Here is a 22010-nt window from a genome sequence, read left to right as displayed (position 1 = left end):
ATTTAAAAAAAAAATAAAGCTGCATCGCTTACTCATTCATCGCGCGACTCGCTGTTGTACATTCTTCTTGGAATTCTCTCAGTGCCTTTGTTACGAAGCGCAAGGAAATCTGCTAACGTGTGACATCAACACGTATTCTCACGTACCACATCACGTTTTGGCTGCCATTTTGTTTTATTTTGGTTACCTAGCAACGTAAAGCTACGGAGATCACAGAGCAACACGACGTCTTCGCGTCTTTTCAGCATTTTGTTATTGCAACACCATTTCCAAGGAGAATTGATATCACTTTTCACAGTTTGACTGTATTAACGTAAGAGTACTTCTGAATTTTGTTTACTCGACCTTCTACATGATACCTTTCATTTCTCTTCAATAAGGACATCGGTGACTACAATTTTTTTATTTTTTTTAAATATCCAACCTGTGTATTATTTTTAACCTGTGTATTTCATGCTAATGTTTAACAAATTATTTGATTAAGCTTATATTTTGCTAGTCACTCAACATGTCCAATATCATTGCTCCTCCACATTTCTTGTCAGTAGCAGGTGAACCAAAAATGGAATGGGACTTATGGTACCCAATGTTTTTGGCTTATGTAGATGTACTAGAAGAAGATGGGTGTTCTCCTAAGAGAAAACTTGCTCTTTTCAGAAATTGTTTAGGAGGAGCAGATTTGAAGGAACTAGCTAATCTTCCTGCTATAGAGAGTGCTGGTGACATCAATGTGTTTGAAGTGACTGTTAAACAAATGAGTTTAAGATTTGGTAGAAAAATCAACACAGTCATGGAGAGGTTCAAATTTTATTCCCGAGCACAGAAAGTAGATGAATCTATTGAAGATTACGTAGCTGCATTGCGAACTTTAGCTGGTTCATGTGCTTTTGAAACGATCAATTTTGAACAAGTATTAAGAGATCAAATTATGATGAAGACAAAGAGTAAGAAAATTCAGGAGCGCTTATGGATGGGAACTGAATCCTCCTTAAGTGCTGTACTTAATATAGCTAAAGGTATTGAACAGTCAGAAATTTTTGTTAGCGAAATCAGAGGTCAAACACTTAAAAATAAGGAAATAATTCCCGAAGTGGCAGTAGTAAAAGATAATTCTACTTTTAAGAAACCTCCTTTCTTTTTTAATAAGAAAGAGTATTTTGGAAAGGACAATAAGTCTTCTGGAAAAAAATCTCCACTAGTCTGTTATAGATGTGGCGGTAATGACCATGTAGGAAGCTATAAAGGATGCCCTGCCTGGAATAAAATTTGCATTAAATGCAAGAAATCAGGTCTTTTCAATAAAATGTGTAAATCTTCGCAAAAATTCAATTTGGTAGCATACGAAGAAAGCGTAGATTCTGAACAAGTGTCAGAAATCAATAGTTTACTGTGTGTCGGGGACACCGAATGTAAGAGTTTTCCAAGCGACAATATTTTAGTAGATGGTAAAGAAATACCTATGTTAATTGACTCATGTGCTTGGTACACTATTATTGGTAGGAGTATTTTTAACAGATTTTGGAATGCAACTAAATTGTTACCTCCAGATGTTCAACCTGGAGGGTATACTGGTCGTAAAATTGACTTAGATGGGTTTATGTGGGCTGATCTTAAGTTTAAGGACAGAACATCCAGAGGGAAAGTCTATGTGGCTACCAAAGGAGCATCTATCCTTGGTTGGCCACATAATTTGAAATGGGAATCAAACTTGATCCTAATGCATTTCCACCTGTGTATGTTGTGCCTCCTGACAAAGATGAACTCATGAGTAGAGTAAAAGATAAGTTTCCTTCTATTTTTACTGACAATTTAGACAAATTTGTTAATTTCCAACATAAGATTATTCTTAAGGATGGTGCTGTTCTTGTCCGACACAGGGTTAGGAATGTACCACTAGCTTACCGAGACAAGCTGAAAGTAATTTTGTCTGATTTAATATCTAAAAAAATAATTAAACCCACAGAATCTTCTCCCTGGGTTTCTCCAGTGGTTTTGTCCCTTAAGAGTAATGGCGAACTTCGTCTATGTGTGGACCTTCGTAGTTTAAATAAAGAAATTTGGATAGATAGGCACCCTTTACCCAATATTCATGAATTAATTTCTACACTAGTTGGTGCTCGTGTATTTTCCACAATAGATCTTGCCAGTGCGTATCACCAGGTGGTCTTGCATGAAGAATCAACATTTTTAACTACCTTTATCACTCCGGAAGGCATGTTTCAGTATCGCCGCATGCCATTCGGACTAGCCAGCGCAGCATCAGTGTTTCAGAGACTCATGAAGGACGTTCTCAAAGGGTGTGATGGCGCTGTCGCCTTCCAAGATGACATTCTAATCTTTGGTAAAGACTACGACGACCACGACAAGAATTTAGATAAAGTATTACAATATGTGCAAGAAAAGGGTCTGACCTTGAAATTCTCTAAGTGTAAATTTAGACAGAGTAAAGTGGAGTATCTTGGTCATGAAATTTCTTCCCAAGGCATCAAACCCAAATTCAATCACATCCAGAGTATTTCCAATGCCCCAGCGCCATCAACTAAAGAACAGCTTGTATCATTTCTTGGTCTCACAGAATTTTACAGTAAAATTGTACAAGACTACTCTTCCAAAGTCCATCCTTTAAGATCTTTACTAAAAAAAAATGTAAAATTTGTTTGGAACAATGAACAACAATTTTCATTTGATCTGCTTAAGAAGGAAATTGTAAATGCTCCTTTTCTACGACCATTTGAAATTGGTAAAGATTGTATTGTATCAGTTGATGCCAGTAATGTTGGGCTAGGTTCTGTACTAATGCAAAAAAACAATGGCGAAGAATATGTAGTCTCTTATGCTTCAAGAACTCTCTGTGGTGCTGAATATAACTATTCCACAATCGAAAAAAAATTGTTGGCTTGTACCTGGGCTGTGCAACACTTTAGACAATTTTTGTGGGGTACCAAGTTTCGCTTGCGAACTGATCACAAGCCGTTAATTAATATGCTAGCAGCTGGTGGTGGTAGGACTTTAACTGCTCGTTTGGCACGTCTAGCTGCCAAATTACAAGAATGTCAATGTGTGGTTGAATATGTTCCTGGTCGTCTAAATGTACATGCTGATTGTATGTCACGGTTACCGTTATCTAACACCTTGGACATTGCCAATATTTGCACGGATTATGATGTAGCATTTTCTATTGAAGATGTTAATGGTGAGAACTCAAAAATTTTGTCTGATGTTATTTCCGAAAGTGAATGGAAAGCCGCCATGTGTCAGGATAATGATTTGTCTGCAGTTGTTAATTTCATGCAAATAGGTTGGCCTGAGGAACGCAAATTATCTGGTGTTCTTTCATCTTTTCACAAAATAAAAGATGAACTTATGTTTGATCATGGTTTTATAATTCGTGGTGACAAAATTGTTCCTCCAGTAACTTTAAGTGAAAAGATAGTTTCAATGGCTCATGAAGGCCATATGGGCATGTCCAGCACCAAAAGGCGTATAAGGGAATTTTATTGGTGGCCAGGAGTTGATGGTATGGTTGATAAATGGGTTAGGTCTTGTTCTCCATGCGCTATGAGCGACAAATCTGTCAAACCTGTAGCTGTTGATGTTACTCCCGTTGAATTTGTCGCAAGTCCATGGAAAAAGCTTGGGATCGATATTATTGGACCAATGAACTTGTCTGCTATCAAGGATATAATTGCATTAGTGTTAATTGATTATTTCTCTAAATGGCCAGAGATGAAGATAGTTGATAAAATTGGTTCAGCGCAGGTGATTACATTTCTAGATGAAGTCTTTTGTAGGGAAGGTATTCCTGCTGAAATCGTTTCAGACAATGGTCCTCAGTTTGTCAGCAAAGATTTTATATCGTTTCTTGATAGATGTGGGATTGTACATAAAAGAGTTTCCAATTACAACCCCCAGGCCAATGGTCAGACAGAACGTTTTAATAGAGTTATTAAAGAGTCAATTCAATTAGCAGTTAAAAGTGGTCTCGAATGGAGAAAAGCTTTACGTGCGACTTTGTTGTCATATCGCACTTCTCCGAATTCTGTTACTGGTTTTTCCCCTTTTGAAATGTTACGTGGTAGAAAACCTGGTTCCAAACTTTTACCCTGGTGGATGAAAACTAAAATTCCTTACAATTCAGCTTCTGATTTTACTCAAGTTAGAAATAAAGTTTTGAAATATCAGGAAAAGATGAGAGGTAATTCTCTGCAAACTTCTATTTGTAGCTCTAAAATTAAAGTAGGCGATCTTGTACGTGTCAAATTTGGTGGTTCTTATGGGAACAAATGGGCTAAATGGTCTGATCCTTGTAAAGTTTTGGAAGTCTTTAGCAAGGCTGTTAGAGTTGAAGGAGGCAAGATTTGGAATTTTATACGTATTTCATTGTGTAAAATGGAAAAGTTGCAAGAACTTTCTCCTTCAAAATCTTGCTACAGTAGTGAAGGTTATTCTGCCATGCTTGACACGTTTGAAGGTGACACCTCAGTTTCTAACTCAGCAACTCCTAATTCCATGAGTTCTACCACTTCTGTTGATCCTATTCCCTGCTTGTTTGATGACAATGATAGACATGTGGGCAATGTTATTGTGGAACCTAGTAATGTTATTGAATTGAGGAAAAGTTCTCGTATCAAACATACTCCTGTCAAATTACGAGATTTTGTTCATTGATTCGTTTATTTATTTATTTTATTTTTTTTGTTGTTTTTTTTAAGGGGGAAGGTGTGTAGTATTCCATGTTAGTAGTTCTTTTGGAATTGTTATGTTTCTTCTGTGACAGAACATTCTGTATCTGGGAGTTTGGCACTTTGAGAGAGACTTCGGAGATATGTGGTTGTCTAAGCTGTTTGTCAGGAATAAACTATTTTCCATATCATTCCTGCCTATTTGATTACTTCAGTAATGATATGAGCTTATGTATTATTAAACACAGGAATACAATGGCTTGATTAACTGAGGTGCAATTTGGCTTGATAGCTGGAAACTAGCAATTGAAGAAACATCATGCACAGACGGCTTACCAGAGAGAATAGCAAAACACAACCTTTGCTTTTGAACAAGGACCATAGCTGAGACAGTATTTCCCACGATTTTCTGAAAAAGATGAATACACATTACCTTAGAACGCTCATTCTCAAAAAAGAACACACTTTTTCTTCAATGAAATGTACAATGCAGCAGGCAACTTAATTTATCATTATTTTCAAGTTAATTAAAACTCTCTGAATGTGGGCAGACTTTAGGTGTCCCACGCACATAGGCTGGGGAGAGCGAGCAAGCCTAGCGGTGAGGAAGAAGAACAAGCAGACTTAGAAGAGAGCAGACATACTGAGATGAGAGCTTTGGGGAGAAGTGATAGAGAGTGAGTGCAATGGTAGAAGAGCTAATATATATCCTGAGGCAGTGAGCAGGGAGTCTGAGGGAGGAGTGAGCATAGTATTACATCATAATAATTGTCTAGTTGAGGGGTGAGTGGGCTGATGTTTCAACTTGTTTGGGGACCAATTGGTAAGAAGTGGTACTGGTGATCTGGCCACCATTATGATGGTTGAGGCCTTTAGCAACTGCTATCCTTGGGGCAGACCTATGGCACTACAGATAACACTAAGAACACCTTTCAGCAATTTTCCTTACGAATAGCAAGGTAGGGAGGAAGTGAGGGGCGCTAGAGATGCAGAGCTCTACATTTACCAAAAAGCATGCAATAAAGGTTGTCTGATACAGTGCTGAAAAGATAAGTACTTTATACAACCAAAACAAAATCCTATGTAAAGGAATATGCCCATGAGTACAAGGCTCTTTAACCCCTTCCATGCTGCCGTCGGCCATTGGCAGACGGCAGCACTACCTCCCTGCCGTCGGCCAAAGGCCGACGCGGCCCCGCCCGTTTTGCGGAAGTGCCGCACTTCCGCAAAATCGCTGGCTCAGTAAACGGGTTAACAGGACTGCGAGAGGGTCGGACAGAAAAAGAATCGAGGAGGTCTTATTCGTGGATCAAGGATGGCCTGATTTTATTGTCATAGGTCAACAAAAAACAACTGGTAAGTATCTCAGGGTGGTTATCCGGGTGGTTGATGTCCTTCTTCCTTCCGTCCTCCCTCCTCCAGGCGAGTGATTGCGACGTCCCTGGGCACCGAAGGAAAAGAGAAGAGATAGAAGGCGGTAAGTTTAACTGCCCAATGCAACTGGGATTACGAAAGGAGAAGACTACTGTCACCAATGTAAAAAAAAAAACGGAGAGGAAAGAAAAACACTGTGTCTATTGAGCAGGGTAGAAGTGCTGGTTGGAAGAAAGATTGAGAGGCACGGGATCTGAAGAAAGTAAGTTTCCCAAACATCTGCCCCTTAATTTCAGGTGGCAAGGAGAAAACGAGCCTAAATAGGTAAAGTCCGAATGAAAGAAAAGGAGGATTGCATTAGCCCTCCAAAGCCCGGAAGTCAGATGATCTCTTTTGGGGTGTGCCCAACAACGTAAAATAACAGCCTGCCCCATGCTCACTTCTTCCTCTCTCTGACGTCTTCTGGGTCTTCTCCTCGAGGAGGACGTCCCTCCTTTCTATTTGCCAACAGCTCTTTCCATTGACCCTCTTCCTCCCTGGGGCGTTCCCGTTCTTGCATGGGAGAGGAGTCTGGGTTAGTTAACCCTTGCTTTTTTGATATACTCCCCTTGGCAGAGGACAGGTTATTCTGTACATCGGGGTTAGTGGTCATGGTGGGGTTAAAGGCAGGCTCCTCTTCACAAGGACGTATAAGGAATATAGGCAAAAAAGTTCTACAAGTGCAGGCTCGCTGGGTTAATGGCTAAGTAATAGGGTTATTGATTGAGGGGGTGAAAACTGTACTCGAGCAACATCCACAATGTTTGTTAGGTTGAACTGCAAAAGTCACTAAATTAACTTGTTCTCAACCGTCTAATAGCTTGGCACAAAAGCAGTCAAGCTGAACTTGGAGGAAATATGCAAAGTATTTATGCAGGACACAAAACAGTAATAAAGTGAAAACACAAAAAAAATCCCAAACCCATTTAGAAACAATAGAGTAAATGTTAGTAAATAAAATGACACCAAAACAAATTAAATTCGTTTAGTATAACCAAAGTTATGAATTTTTAAAGTGTTTATCGCAGAAAAGCACCTAAACAATGGAAGTGCCAACTGCAGATTGGATTGGGTCCGGTCTCAGCTTACCTTTAGACTTAAACATTTTTATGAAGAAAAGTCCAAGAGAAGATAGAGTTGAGCAGGGCAAGACAGCAAGCTGTGTTCAAGGAGGAGTCGTTGTCACTGTGGAGAGCTAGACGAGGTCTTGGTGAAGTCGTTGACGATGGCGGGAAAACGCTCTGAGCGGGCGAATGGGGAGCATGTCGCCGTTGAGCATGGTGAAGCTTTTTACACTTGGACTTGGACAGCTTTCTTGTAGTTGGACACCTGCAGGGGGATGAAGTAGCAAGCTGTGGCCAAAAAAAACATTGCTCTGATTTCCTGTTGAACTGGATTTGCTGCTATGGAGAATAACGTGGCAGGGGCTACCGCAAAATCAGGCAGACCAGCGATGCACCTTGGGCGGATCATCTGGCAGGTAGATTACTGTTTTCTATCAGTTTTTCTAGCACATTTGGTGAAAAGTCCCAACTTTTAGGGTTAGACCGGAGCAACACCTCTACCACCGCTTCCAAGGGTCAAGAGTGGAGGGGCATCATTTGGGGGTTAGCACTCACTCCAGCAGAGGATAGGTGCAGGTCTCAAGGTCTCTGGAGCTTGATATGTTCCTGTAACCCCTACACTAGGCCAGACAACAAGGCCTTGGAGTCAATCTGGTAGTCTTGGGGTCAATCAGCAATGCAGTCCTCCATGGTGCAAGGTAGGCCTCAAGCAGCAGTGCTGTCCACTGGTACCAGCAGGACCGTCTTCTGGTGAACAATGCAGGCCTCAAGAAGGAGGGCAGTCCTTTGGGGTCCAGGTGACCCTTCTGAAGTCTTCTACAGATCCAGGAGTGTACTAAAGAAGTGCCCTAAGGATCCAATAATTATATTGGCTGCCAGCCTTTGAAGTGGGAGAATCTTCAAAGATATCCCCACACTTAGTTCTTGAAAGTTATTCCCTTCTTCTGTCAAGGCTCCAAGACGTCTGCAGTGACAAAATATTAGTGTCAGGTTGTATGTGTGCTAGAGGTAGCCATTTGAGTAAGTGGGGCAGCAATCCATCCTGCCTAATACCCTTTCTTCTTTGTTTCAGCAGAGCCAGTCACAATCATGTTACGCTGGACACTGGCAATGGCACACAAATGGATAGGGCAGGAAACCCAAACAGCAACTTTCTAAAAGTGACATTTTCAGAATTGTGATGTAAAATCCAACTTTATTATTAAAGAGAATTTTAAATTACAATTAGTTGAGTCTAAACATGATATTTCTACCTATTCTCAATCAAAAGGTAGCACTTATTAAATGTAATACGGTAACCCAATGTTATCCTATGATAGAGGTAGGCCTTACAGTAGTGAAAAACTAATGTAGGAGTTTTTAAATACCAGGCATGTAAAACTTAAAAACAAATGTCATACTTTTTAAATACAAAACATCCTGCCCTGTGGCCATTTTATGGTCTTTCTTAGGGGTGACATATGTTTTAAAAAGGAAGATTTACGGAGGCATGGCCAAACAACATGATGGATAGTCGCTCCTTGCAGAGCTCCTGTCAGGCACTAATACATCCTGGCAATATCCTGTGGCATCAGGGACAGCCAACACTGCTAAACTTTATTGAAGTTATACAGGACGACAAGGGACAGATTGGTGCATTCGGCGGCGAGGGAGGTGAGTTCGGACCAGCTCTGAGCTGTAGCACTAAAACACAAATCCTGGGCCTCTGAGACCAGAGCTGATGGTGGACTGGTGAGTCCCCTGAGGCCGTGACCAATGCATCCAGGAGGAGGGGGCCCACTGAGAGAGGCCAGTAAAGTCAGAGACAGAGACTGAGGGGGACTGAGTGAGAAAAGGAGGATCCCCTGTGACAAGTGCGCTGGCCTTTTCAGATGGAGATACCCTGAAGATGGCTCCATAATGCTGAGTTCATGGATGTGGGCCCTGCTGTCTGGGGGAGTCTGGGGAGTGCCCAGTGAGGGGACTGCTGCAGGGTACCTCTCGGCTGTCCTTGGAGGGTGGTGTCTGTTTACCTGAAGTGAAATACAAGTCAAATACCGTCCATATGGGTCGGGTGCTAGGGAACCCAGCTCAGTTAAGTGAGGTGAGGCAGAGTATACTGCCCCAGACTGCACGTAACATTGGGTAAAGATAAAGCAGCTAAACTGTCACAAGCGAGCAAGATTGTTAAAGATTGTGCTACTCGCGGAGGGGTGCAGGAGCAGAGAACCAGCGGATCGAGGCCCCATGCTGGCGGGCCTGATGGTGACTATCAAAGGCTCATGAGAGGGGCTGGTGATAAAATAGACTTCGTAGCCATCGACATGAACTTCCTGTGAACCGCACTCAGAAATGTGGTAGACAGAGTGACTGAGATGGGGGGACCGTATCAGAGCTCAAATATGAGATGCAGGAGTTAAAAGATTCTGTGTCTAAGTAAAAAAAAAAAAATCAGCACCACTGGAGGACAGAATGGAGGACTCAGACGGCAGGTCGAGATGTAACAATTTGCATTCTTGGAGGACTGGATCGTAAATGTGATTCGGCCCAAAAGATTGCCAACATTCTTTAACATACAACTTGCACACAGGACATTGGCCCCACCACCCCAGCTGGGGTGACCCTCAGGGCAATCTTAGCATGCATGTTTAATTTACGTGACCAGGATATTATCTTGCAACATGTCCGAGTACAGAGGCCGCAATAAATGATCTAGTCATTTATTGCGATATGTGGAGCATGATCTGTACCTAATGATTTATTGAATCAATGATCTTTTTCTTTGTCTGATTTTGGATTTTGATACATAGCACATTGAGGCTGTTAGGCCAGTTTTTATATTGTCACCATCCTATACCTACACCACCCTGCACTACAGCACTTCCCTCCCTTCCAGGGGCACTATGAATAATATGTGATTGTTTATTTAAATTAATGATGATCAGCATATACCTACATTGTGAATAAACAACAATGCAGGTCAATTGAGTTTTTCTACCTGCGGCTCCAGTTCTATTTGGGCTTCCAATATGTGATTGAGCTCCCCACAATCGATCCCCAATATGCCTGTATCTCATTACACTCCCAAAAGGTATGTTTGGCTGTCCATAATTGGTATGTTTGCCTTAGTAGTAAAGTCCCTGGTAAAGTGCACTTTGTGTGCCAGGGCTGGTAATGCAAATGCTACTAGTGGGCCTGTAGCACTAATTGTGCCACCCACACACATAGCCCTAAAGAGAGAACTCAGGCCTGCCACTGCAGTGCCTGCGGGCAGTTTGCTAACTGCCATGTTGTCCTGACAAGTGCACCCACTTGCCAGGCCTTACCCTTCCCTTTCCATGCACATCAGACACCCTATGGTAGGCCCAAGGTAATCCCCTGGGCAGGGTGCAGTGTCTGTGAAAGGTAGGAAATGTACTGAGGTGTGTACCATGTCCTAACAGTGAAATACTCTCCATTTCGTTTTTCACTGTTGCAAGGCCATCTTGCCCTTAGGACAGAATGGGGATTGCTGTGTAATATGTTTCCAGCCTATCTTCCCACAGGCTTAAGATGGAGTGGTGACATTTAGTGTGCCTGAACTTACAGTTTAATAAGACATCTTTTTGTGAAGTTGGTTTTTGAATTGTGTGTTTAGAAACCACACTTTTAGAAGTGGCTGGTTTTTTGGTTCTAACAATTCTGTGTGTCTCTGCCTGGCTGTGGATTGGCTGCCTGGATTTGAATGTGATAGGATCTGAGAAATGTCTTGACCCAGGGAAGGCGTAGGTAAGACAGCCACAGGCTGACCTGCATCTGGAGTGTAGGGGGGAGGAGAAGCCCCCTGGATGTGAAGAGGCCTGGGCTGCTGCCATAAAAGAATGGCTCCACCTTTTGCTGAGTTATTGAGGAACCAGACCCCCCACTATTAAAGGATGAAGGCGTCACTGGCATGGAGACACCCAAAATTGGTTTGGACAGGGGTCAGTGCCCCCTGAACACAAAGACTTCAAAGACATTTAGGGGTATAACTATGAGAGCTGAAACCCCTGAATGTTGGACTGATCAGAACTGATCTAGACTGAAAAGGATTGAAACTACTTTGTGGTCAAGAGGAACCTTTGCCAAGAAAGAACAGCTGAAGAGACTGAAGAAAAGGACTAACCCTTACTCTGCGTTCTGGGGCTGGCCTGCAGTTTGCTGATTTAACTAAGTAGAGGCTAAGGGACTTGCTGTGTGCTGTGTCCCCCTGCTTGAAAGGACTTTGAGTGTGCTGTGTCCGGAAGTAACTGAAGATGTTCCTCAAACTACTCGTTACAAGGGTGGGTTGTTTGCATGTACTGCCTGAAGGGGGGATGCTGACTTGGGGAGAAGTTGGTACAATTTTGGTTTCTTGTTTGTGGGAATTTTCTTGGACTGCTCATGTATGATTTTACTTACGCATTTCAGCCTGGGCAGGAAGTGTGGCTGATGGAACCTGTGGAGTCCAGTGCCCTTCAAGACCGTTGGACTGGGCCCTTTGACATAGTTGAGAGGAAGGGGGAGGTCACCTACCTTATGGACCTCAAGACCCCCAGGCACACCCACAGGGTGCTCCATATCAACCGTCTCAAACCGTACTTTGAGGGGTCTAGGGTCACCATGTTGCTGGTGACAGATGGATAAGAGGAAGAGGAGAGGGACACTCTCCCTGATCTCTTAGCCTCCAAAGAGAAAGATGGGTCAGTGGAAGGTATGAACCTCTTTCCTACTCTGACTTCAGAACAGCAGAGGGACTGTCACCTGTTGATGGGGTGGTTCTGCTTTCTGTTTTTCCTCCCACCTGGGACTACCCACCTGTGTACTCATGATGTGAAAGCAGGAGACGGTCTCCCTGTCAAGAATAAAACATACAGGCTGTGTGAAAAATTGAGGGCCAGTATCAAAGATGAGATTTCTAAGATTCTGGAGTTAGGGGTGATTACACCCTCCAGCAGCCCCATGGTCTGGTACTAAAAGCTGCCTCACCAGGCACCACACCAGAACTTATTCTGTGTAGATTACAGGGAGCTCAACTCAGTCACCAAGACTGATTCTTATCCAGTCCCCTTGACTGGTGAGCTGATTGATAGCTTAGGGGCTGTCCAGTTACTGAGTACCTTTGACCTTACTTCAGGGTACTGGCGAACTGCCCTAAGTGAACGTAAACATCCATTACAACGCGGTCAAAACACTGCGGTGCCATTACGACACGTCTTTTACAACGCAAGTCGTTTCCACGACTTGCGCTGGAGGGCGCTCTAGACTAAGGAATAGTAGATTTACTATTCCAACACCTTCCCTACTGTACGTAGGCTGGAGTTGGAATAGTAAATCTTACTATTCCTAAGGCCAGCACCCTACAGCGCAAGTCGTGGTAATGACTTGCATTGTAAAAGATGCGTTGTGATGTACTGCGATCATTTTGATCGCGTTGTAACATCATACAACCCTAAGTGAAGGAGCCAAGAAAGCTCCGCCTTTTCCACTCCAGAGGGCCAATACCAATTCAGAGCAATGTCCTTTGGATTAACAAATGCCCCTGCCATCTTACAAAAGCTGGTGAATCAGGTTTTGGTTGGTATGAAGGTCATCAGTGCTGCTTACCTGGATGACATAGCTGTGTTCAGTAGCAGCCGGAAGGATCACCTTTTTCCCTTGCAGGAAGTTCTTCGGGCTCTGCAACAGGCAGCCCTAACTATCAAAGCTAGTGAGTGCCAGATAGGGCAAGTGTCTGTGTTATGCGTGGTACACCTGGTGGTCAGGGGTAAGGTGCAGCCCCTCCAGGCCCAAGATAGAGACTGTCATGCTCTGGGAACCCCCAAAACAAAACCCAACCTGAGGTAAGAGACTTCTTAGGCCTCACTGGGATATGGCACCATATTTGCCCCCTTGATAAAGCTAACTTCAAAGAAGCAGCACAGAAATGTGATTTGGATAGAGGCATGCCAAAAAGCATTTCACTCTCTAAAGCAGCAGGCCATGTGCATGACCTCTGTGCTCAAGCCCTCTGACTTTTCCAGGGAACTCCTTGTATAGACAGATGTCTCAGATTGTAGCATCGGGGCAATTCTACCTCAGCTAAATGACGAGGGCCTAGACCAACCTTTAGCTTTCATTTACAGGCGGTTACTTCCCAGGGAACAGAGGTAGAATGCTATTGAAAAGGAAGCATTTGCTGTGGTCTGGGCACTGAAGACGTTGAGTCTATACCTGTTTCGGAGTCACTTCCTGATTCAGACAGACCACAGACCCCTCAGGTGTCTAATGAAAATAAGGGATCAGAATCCAACATTTTTGAAGTGAAATATCTCCCTACAGGGAATGGACTGTATGTTAGAACACAGACCTGGGATAGAACACACCAATGCTGATGGTCTTTCCAGGTTCTTCCACCTTAGGGATGAGAACTCTGAAGAGGTTAGACAACTCTCCCTACTTTCAGCTGGGGGACATATGTTAGACCTGGCGGCCTTAGGGTGATGTTTTCCAAATGTTTTGCCTGTTTGCCTCACCTTTTTGCTGATTGGTTTTTGTTGGCCTTAAGACTCTGAGTACTTTGCCATTGCAAGCCAGTTCTAAAGTGCATGTTCTTCTCCACTAAAACATGGTTTGATTGACGTATCCACAATTGGCATATTTAATTTACCTATAGGTTTCTAGAAGAGTGCACTACATGTGACAAACGCCTGTAAACCAAATGCTTCTAGTGCGTCTGCAGCACTGATTGTTCCACCCACACAAATGGCACTTTAAACATGTCTCAAGTCTACCACTGCATAGCCTGTGTGTGCAGTTGCACTCCCATGTCCACCTAGCATCTAAAAAACCCTTGCCAAGCCTTAAACTCCCCTCTTATTACATATACATCACTCCTAAGGTAGGCCATTGGTAGGCCACAGGGCAGGGTGCTGTGTAATTAAAAGGTAGGACATGTACATTTAAGTTTTAGATATCCTGAGAGTGAAAAACTCCCAAATTCATTTTTCACTCGTATGAGGCCTACACCTCTCATAGGTTAACTTTGGAAATTCCTTCTTATGCTTATAAGCTGTAATTTCTGATTCAGAAGGAATAGATCTGTCATGTTGCATATCATTAAAATGGTAGTGATAAATCATCTTTACTGGTAAACTTGAATTTATCACTACAGTTAGACTTGGCATCCTTGGCATTGTTTTCCTTGACGTTTTGCCTTCGGACCTCCAGTTTTTACTATTTTTTGTTAGCTTTAGGGACCTGGGCACTTTAACACTGCTAACCAGTGCTAAAGTGCATGTGCTCTTTACTTAAAACATGGTAACATGGCTTATCCACAACTGGCATGCTTAAATTACTTATTAGTTCCTAATAAAGTGCACTGTGTCCAGGGCCTGTAATTTAAATGCTACTAATGGGCCTGCAAAACAAACACAAGTCACAGATCGGGGTTGAATCCATCATCGTTCTTTAGCTCACTTCGCTGTCTAGACCCTGTTTCTCATGGGAACAGTCCACCCCGAACTTCTAATCCAGGTCTTCTTTGGACCGGAAACAAGCATCCTGAGACCGGTTCTGGGGTAACACCCCTTATAGGCCAGGCTAACGTGAACCCAGTGGCAAAGTGAATACAAGACCCATGGCTGGGCATACCCTGCCAACTTAGGGTGAACAAAGAAAACACAAAGAGATGATGGACAGACGCTGTAACGTTTCAGACACTCACCCCCAGTCACAGATCTGTGTTGAATCCATCCTCTGTGACTTTTGATTTCTCCCACTAGTGGGCCTGCAGCACTGATTGTTCTATCAACGTAAGTAGCAGTTGAATCGTTCAGAACCTCACCCACAGTCACAAATCTGGGTTGAATCCAACATCGTTCATTAGCTCATTTCGCCACCCCAGTTCAGACCCAGCCATATGCAAATCAGTCTTGACCCTGTTTCTCATGGGAACAGTCCGCTAGACCGGAAACATGGATCCCTGGACCGTTTATGGGGAAACACCCATCATAAGGCAGGCTATCTTGAATCTAGTGACAAAGTGAGCAAGGGACCCACAGCTGGGCATACTCTGTCAACTTAGGGAGAACAAAGCAAATACAAGGAGATGATGGACTGAGTGCTGAAACTTTTCAGACACTCACCCCGAGTCACAGATCTGGGTTGAATCCATCATCTGTGTGTCTTTTGCTTTTTCCCCTCTAGTGGGCCTGAATCACTGATTGTGCCATTCTCTTAAGTAGTATATTTAAACAACAGGAGAGTAAGGGTATCCAGGTCACTCCTTTACCCCTATCAATTATTTAACAACAACATAAGAGTGACTCCAAGGTGCTATAATGATAATTCACCAAATCAACCAAGACACACAACCAAAAAGAAAGGAGAAGAAAAAGTGAACCAGTAGTGTGTTGAATAAAGGAGAAAACCTTATTTCATAAAATAACCCTCACTCACCAACCTAGTGGTGACAAGCTTCATCATAGGGTTCCCACTGAGGGAACCGAATGTCCCCCCAGTGTGCTACAACGCCTGATTTATAGCGGAGCTGGTTTTCGTAATGGGATTGTGTATTGTGCTTAAGTGAGGTGAATGTGAAAATTTAAAAGATAACAGCTGTACCCTAAATAATTGTATTAAATGGTCAGCTGGTACCATTAAAAACTAGTGAGCAGGACACTCCGTGGTCTGGTTATTTGAACCACTGTGTTCTTAGGAAGTGTAGGTCGACATGGTTCAGCTGTTTATTGCTCTATTCAGCTCAGCTTTCTTCAGGACCAAAACAGTTATCCCCGGTGGTCCACGCACGCTAAGGCATGGCCTATCCGTGAGGATATCTATGTGAAAAAGAAAAAACTCACGGTTTTACCCGTGTAGGCACTCCTAGGACTCCCCAGGGGCCAGAACCTGTGAAATGAGAAATCAATATGTTAAATAACATCAAATCTATCCCATATGATTAGGCAGAACAATGACCAGAAACCAATATCGTTCTTTTTACTCATTTACGCCAGAAGATGAAAAAAGGTTCTACTTTATAACACCTTGTTCACATCAATGTGGTCGATTAGACTACAGCCTAAATGATGATATCCCTTGGGGCACAGTGATGAGAAGCTAATAGTGTTACTGAAAAACTCTTCCTGTTAAGTAGTTAGTTCTTCGTATCATTATCCCCTACCCATATAAGAACTGTGGTTGTATAGGGTTTGGTGAGGGTTCTCCATTGACAATCTGGACCCATTTTTTTCCTTTGCAAAATATGTGCAGGTAGGCACCAATTTGTGCATGGACGCGCAAACATGTAAACGTTACATGAGTAGAAACAATGACATTATAGCACCTTTGAGTCACTCTTATGTTGTTGTTAAATAAATTCTCTTAAGTAGCCCTTTAAACATGCACCAGGCCCACCTCCAGAGCCTGTGTGTGCAGTTTTAAACTGCCATGTTGACCTGGCAAGTTAACTTACCTTTTTATTACATATAAATCACCCCTAAGGTAGGCCCTGAGCAGCAATGGGCAGGGTGCAGTCTAATTAAAAAGTAAGACATGTACTTTTAAGTTTTACATGTCCTCATATTAAGATACTCTTACATTTGTTTTTCACTACTGCAAGGCCTATCTCTCCCATAGGATAACATTGGGAGTGCCTTATTAAAGTTTATATTTGTAATTTCCAATTGGAAAGATATTGGACCCACACATTTGGTGTCTGTGGAATCACAATTTAAAAACGCTACGTCTTTTTAAGAAAGTTGGCATGTTCACATTCAAATAATTTGGTGTCTTCTGCTTGTCTCAGAATAGCCATCTGGGGATGGTTAACAACTGGCTTTGTGCATTCCCTCTAGACAGTCACTAACAAAGGAAGGTTAGGTGTGAATGATGGGCCATCCACATCCTGATGGGCTATCCTGGGCAGGGTGGAAGGGAGGAGCTGGCACTTAGACCTGCCCCCAAAGGGATGCATACACCCCTGTAGCGAGTCTTGAGCAATGGCGGGAAAGGCAGGGTCACAAGCAATTCAAAGGCATTTCTTGAAGTCTTCCTCACTTCAAAGACCCAACTGGGTATAAGTCAAGGTCCTCTGACACCATCTACTCAGAACGCTTCTATAGCTGAAAACATTCTACCACGAAGTAGGACTGCTGTGATGCCGGAGGGACTGCCACTGTGTTGAAATGCTTTGTTGTGTTGGCCTGCTGCCCTCTTGCATGGAGTGAGAGGACTGGATCTGCACCTCTACATCCCAGAACCTTAGTATCTCCAAGGGCATGTTGACTTGCCTCCTGTTTTCTGAAGTCTCAGGGATATCAAAGACTTCTCTCTTAAAACAGCAAACAACACCTGGACTCTCTCTGCTGTGATTCTTGCTCTGCCAAGTGGTGCCAATCCAGTCCTGTGCTCTTGGAAGGGAGTTTAAAGTGTTGCATCTTTAAAAACCCACGCATCAACAACATTGTGCCAATCAGAGCATTGACTCCAGTTTAAAATGCAGCTCTGACTTTGTGCAGCTCTGCTTCAATGCATCGCTTCATGCTGCTCCCATTGTCTACAGCCCAGCAGTTCGACGATGACGTATTGTACCAGTGTTCTTTGCATCTTTTTTTTTTGTCCTCATACGCCAAAAAAAAGATATTCTCAGAGTTACCGATTCGTGCCATCCGCTGCACAGCAGAGAGGCCACTCCTTAAACTCTGCAGATCTTAATGGATGCTCTTTCTGCAGATACCCAGTGAGTACCACGCGGTACTAAAAAGAATAAATTCAATTCAGTTCTTTCACCTTTTCCAGGCCCTTGAGCTGATCTTAGGGTAACCCAACTGCAAAAAGGCATAATCATTGGACAAGATCGTTCACATCCTATCCAGTCGCAATAAAGAAAGACACTGGAGAAAGACCTACTCCGCCGAAGATAAGGCTATCTATAAGAGAGAAATGACCCTATATAAATCTCTTATCCAAAATGCCAAAAGCACATTCTATTCCTCTCAAATATAGCAAGCCAAGAACTCAATAAAGAACTTTACCAAGTGGTAGCCAAATTGTCTCACTTGCCTCCCCAATCCACCCCTAATTCTTTCACAAGAAACTCCCATAGACACTTGCCCGAATGCTGCTCCCATCAAACATCCTATTTTTTCACAATTCCTAGACACTAACTCTGTCCAAGTTGCTGAGGCCATGAAATCTATCAAATCAGGATCAGCCAAAGATCCTTGTCCTGCCTCAATTCTCCTCCCTATCTCTGATATCATTGCACTCCAACTTGCTAATATTTTTAACATCATGTTCAGCACTGGAATCTACCCTGCAATCTGGAAGGATACGCTTCTCAAACCCTTACTTAAAAAGCCCCATCTTGATGCGGAAGATACGAACAACTATCGACCCATAGCCAGTTTGCCACTTCCAGCAAAAATAGTCGAAAAACTCATGAACTCTCAAATTTCTCAATATATAGAACAACATTCTCTATCAGACGATAGTCAATTCGTCTTTCTCAAACTGCACAGTACTGAGACCGCACTCATCAAATCCACCGATGAGATAAGGAAAGCACTTGACCAGGGAGGCGCGGCAGTACTTATTCTTCTTGACCTCACAGCGGCCTTTGTCACGGTTGATCATAACATCCTGATCGACCGTGTCAGTGCCATAGGCATTCAGACCAAAGCAAAAGACCTACTGAGATCTTTTCTAGCCGGCCGTACCCAGACAGTTCAGCTAGACATCTTCCTGTCTGAACAATTGGTCCTACCTTGTGGTGTCCCCCAAGGCTCATCCCTCAGTCCAACCCTATTTAATGTCTACGTCACTGATTTGGCAAGGGTTATTAAAGATTGGGGGATGAGCCTAACATCCTACGCTGATGACACCCAGTTGGTTCTTACCATCAAGGAGAACGGAGACAAAATTGCAGCCAATTTTCAGCAGGGCATGTTGGCCATCAGTAATTGGATGTCAGTAAACTGCCTCAAACTGAACTCCAATAAAACGGAGGTCATGACCTTTGGCAAGCTTACCCCTATGTGGTCCGGTACATGGTGGCCCACGAACTTAGGCCCTCCCATCTACCAAGGTAAAAAATCTAGGAATACTTCTAGACAATAAACTTACCTTTTCATCCCATGTCAATTCCACTGTTTCATCATCATTTTTCAAACTGAAAGCTATAAAAAAGATTCTCCCATTCCTTCCTCCCAATTCCGGCAAAACATTGGTCACCTCATTTGTCATGTCCTCAGTGGACTACTGTAATGGACTTTTGGTCAATGCCCAAGATAAAGTCATCAAGAGGCTACAGTCTATACAGAACGCCGCAGTCAGACTGCTCTCGAACACCCCTAAATTCAAACCTATTTCTGACACCATAAAAATATATCACTGGCTCACTGTCAGAAATAGAATAAAGTTCAAGGCGCTCTGCATCGCCTTTAAAGCCACGCACAAACAAGGCCCACGTTTTCTCATTGATCATTTCACATTCCATGTCCTTAACCGATCACTCCGGTCAATGAACAATCTCTCCATGACAGTCCCACGCACTAGAACGGTGGCATGGGGTGATCGTAGCTTCCATGTTTCAACGGCAAAACTCTGGAATTCCCTCGATCCACACGTTAGGGCCGCTCCCACCTTGACCGTTTTCAGAAAAAAAATAAAAACATGGGCCTTCAGCCAGTAATCCAACTCCCTTTCTCAATCTGTCCTCATCCATAGCGCCGAGACGCCCTTGGGCAATTGTTCGCGCTCAACAAATCGCATAAATAAATAAATCCAGCCAGTTAATACAGGGCGTCCAGAAATGTTTCCTTCTCTTCCAGGCCACTTTATCCAAATTAAGTGTATGTTTAATTGCCCTGATCCAATCTAGGTATGAAGGTGCAATATCACTAACCCAAAGTTTACATATCTCTCGGCGAGCAAAAATAATTAAATATAGCGATAATTTATTAGTGTCTTGAGGAAATTCCTCATAATTAGCAAACATTCCCAAAAAAAACCAAGTGATATACTAACCTGTATATCAAAATTGAAGAGTGTCTTCATACCTTCTACCTCAAACCAAAAATTCCTTAGGGCAGGGCAAGTTAAAAACATATGGAGGTCATCTGCCTTTTCGTGCTTGCACTTTGGGTAACAGGGAATAGGACCCTTAGAAAATTTAGCCAGCCTGGCCGGAGACCAATATACTCTATGGAGAGAAAAAAGATGGTTGCGCTTTAAATTTGCGAGAGAGACTGTAATATGAAGTAGATCAAAAGATACTTGCCATAACTTCTGCAAGTCGACATCCGGAACTTGGTCCCCCCAAAGTTGTACCGGCAGACAGAAATCCCCATCTTCTACTTCCAAGATTGTCCAATACAGGGTTGATGTTTTTATCCTCGTTGCCTTCTTCGGTAAAAGTTCCTCCAGGACTGACTTAACGCCAATTTCCACTACAGTAGCCTGAGCCCAGCTCTTAATTTGTAGGTATTTGAACTTGGATAAGTTATTATCCGTAAGAGTAGAGATCTCCTCCCAGCTCAAAAGGACCCCTTCCGGCATTAGCTGGCCCCAAGATTTTACATTAGCCTCCCGAAGAGGGGTGATCAATGAGTCTTTAGTCCACTTGGGAGAACCTGGTGAATCCCAGATTGGAGCCATAGGAGAATATTATGGGATATTCAACGATCTTCTTACTCTGGCCCACACATACGCCATATCTCTCAAAACCTTTAAGCAAACCTTCTTAAAAAAACGCGGATCCCCGAACTTCAACAAAAATCCCGGAGTACCCCCTGGAGCCCATATAGCATAGTCTGAAACATAAAACCTGTTTCTGTCCTCACTGGAGTATCAAATAGCATTATACCCGCCTTAATTAATAAAGTCCAGGCATAGAATTTCAGATCTGGAGCACAGAGTCCTCCTTTGTTTTTCTTTCTGCGCAGCTTTTTCCATGCGATCCTTATGCCCTTTGAGGCCCAGATGAAAGAGTTCCATTTAGCTTGAATTTTGCTTAACCGAGCTTCCTTAAAGGCTAATGGAATATTCTGGAATATGAAAATGTATTTAGGTAGCAGCATCATTTTAATAATATTGACTCTTCTAATTAAAGTCAAAGGAAGGAGTGACCAGGCTTTCAGAGATTCCGCACTCTCTCAATTTTCACCAGATTTTTCTCAGCTAATTGATCTATGTCCTGTGTAATTTGTACCCCCAGATATCTTATTTCCTGTTTTAGGATTGGGATTGATATTGAATTATTTATATTCCATATCATACATTCTGATTTAGACTGATTGATCTGGTATCCGGAGATTTGCCCGAACTGCTCAGCCGCACTATATATAAGGGGAATTGCATTAATTGGGTCTGACGTATATAATATCATATCATCAGCATATAGAGAGACTTTTTTCTCCTAGTTGTTATATTTAAATGGTAAAATATGCATATCATGTCTCATTTTTTCGGCCAGTGATTCTATATATAAATCAAAAAGTAAGGGTGAGAGAGGACATCCCTGTCTTGTACCTCTATTAATTTTTATGGGTAATGAAAGACTTCCATTTATCAATACTCTTGCTATTGGGGCCTGGTAGAATGCAAATATAGATCTACAAAAATTCCTTCCCAAATTGCACCTTTCTAAAACTTTAGCCAAGAATGTCCAATTTACGCGATCAAATGCCTTAGTGGCATCTATTGTTATGATCGCCAACTGAATTTTATAAAAGGAAGCAAGATCAATTGCACCTACTAATGCTTGCGTCAAATCTTGTATAGAACGCCCTCTGACAAATCCCTTTTGATCTAAATGTAGTAATCTGCCAGCTACCCCATTTAATCTCTCTGCTAGTATTTTAGCCAGAAGTTTATATTCCAGATTAAGCAGAGA

At 42.7% G+C, this 22010-nt stretch overlaps 1 long non-coding RNA gene across 1 annotated transcript in view; it reads left to right on the top strand.

The window, feature by feature from the left end:
- LOC144762673 (uncharacterized) overlaps window positions 1-22010 on the top strand; it is a 197611-nt gene that overhangs the window by 121223 nt on the left and 54378 nt on the right. The window lies entirely within an intron of this gene.

Source organism: Lissotriton helveticus, chromosome 6 (genome assembly GCF_964261635.1).
Source record: "Lissotriton helveticus chromosome 6, aLisHel1.1, whole genome shotgun sequence".
NCBI classification, from domain to species: domain Eukaryota; kingdom Metazoa; phylum Chordata; class Amphibia; order Caudata; family Salamandridae; genus Lissotriton; species Lissotriton helveticus.
The sequence above is the reverse complement of the archived record's forward strand: the minus strand, read 5'-3'. Positions and strand labels throughout refer to the sequence as shown.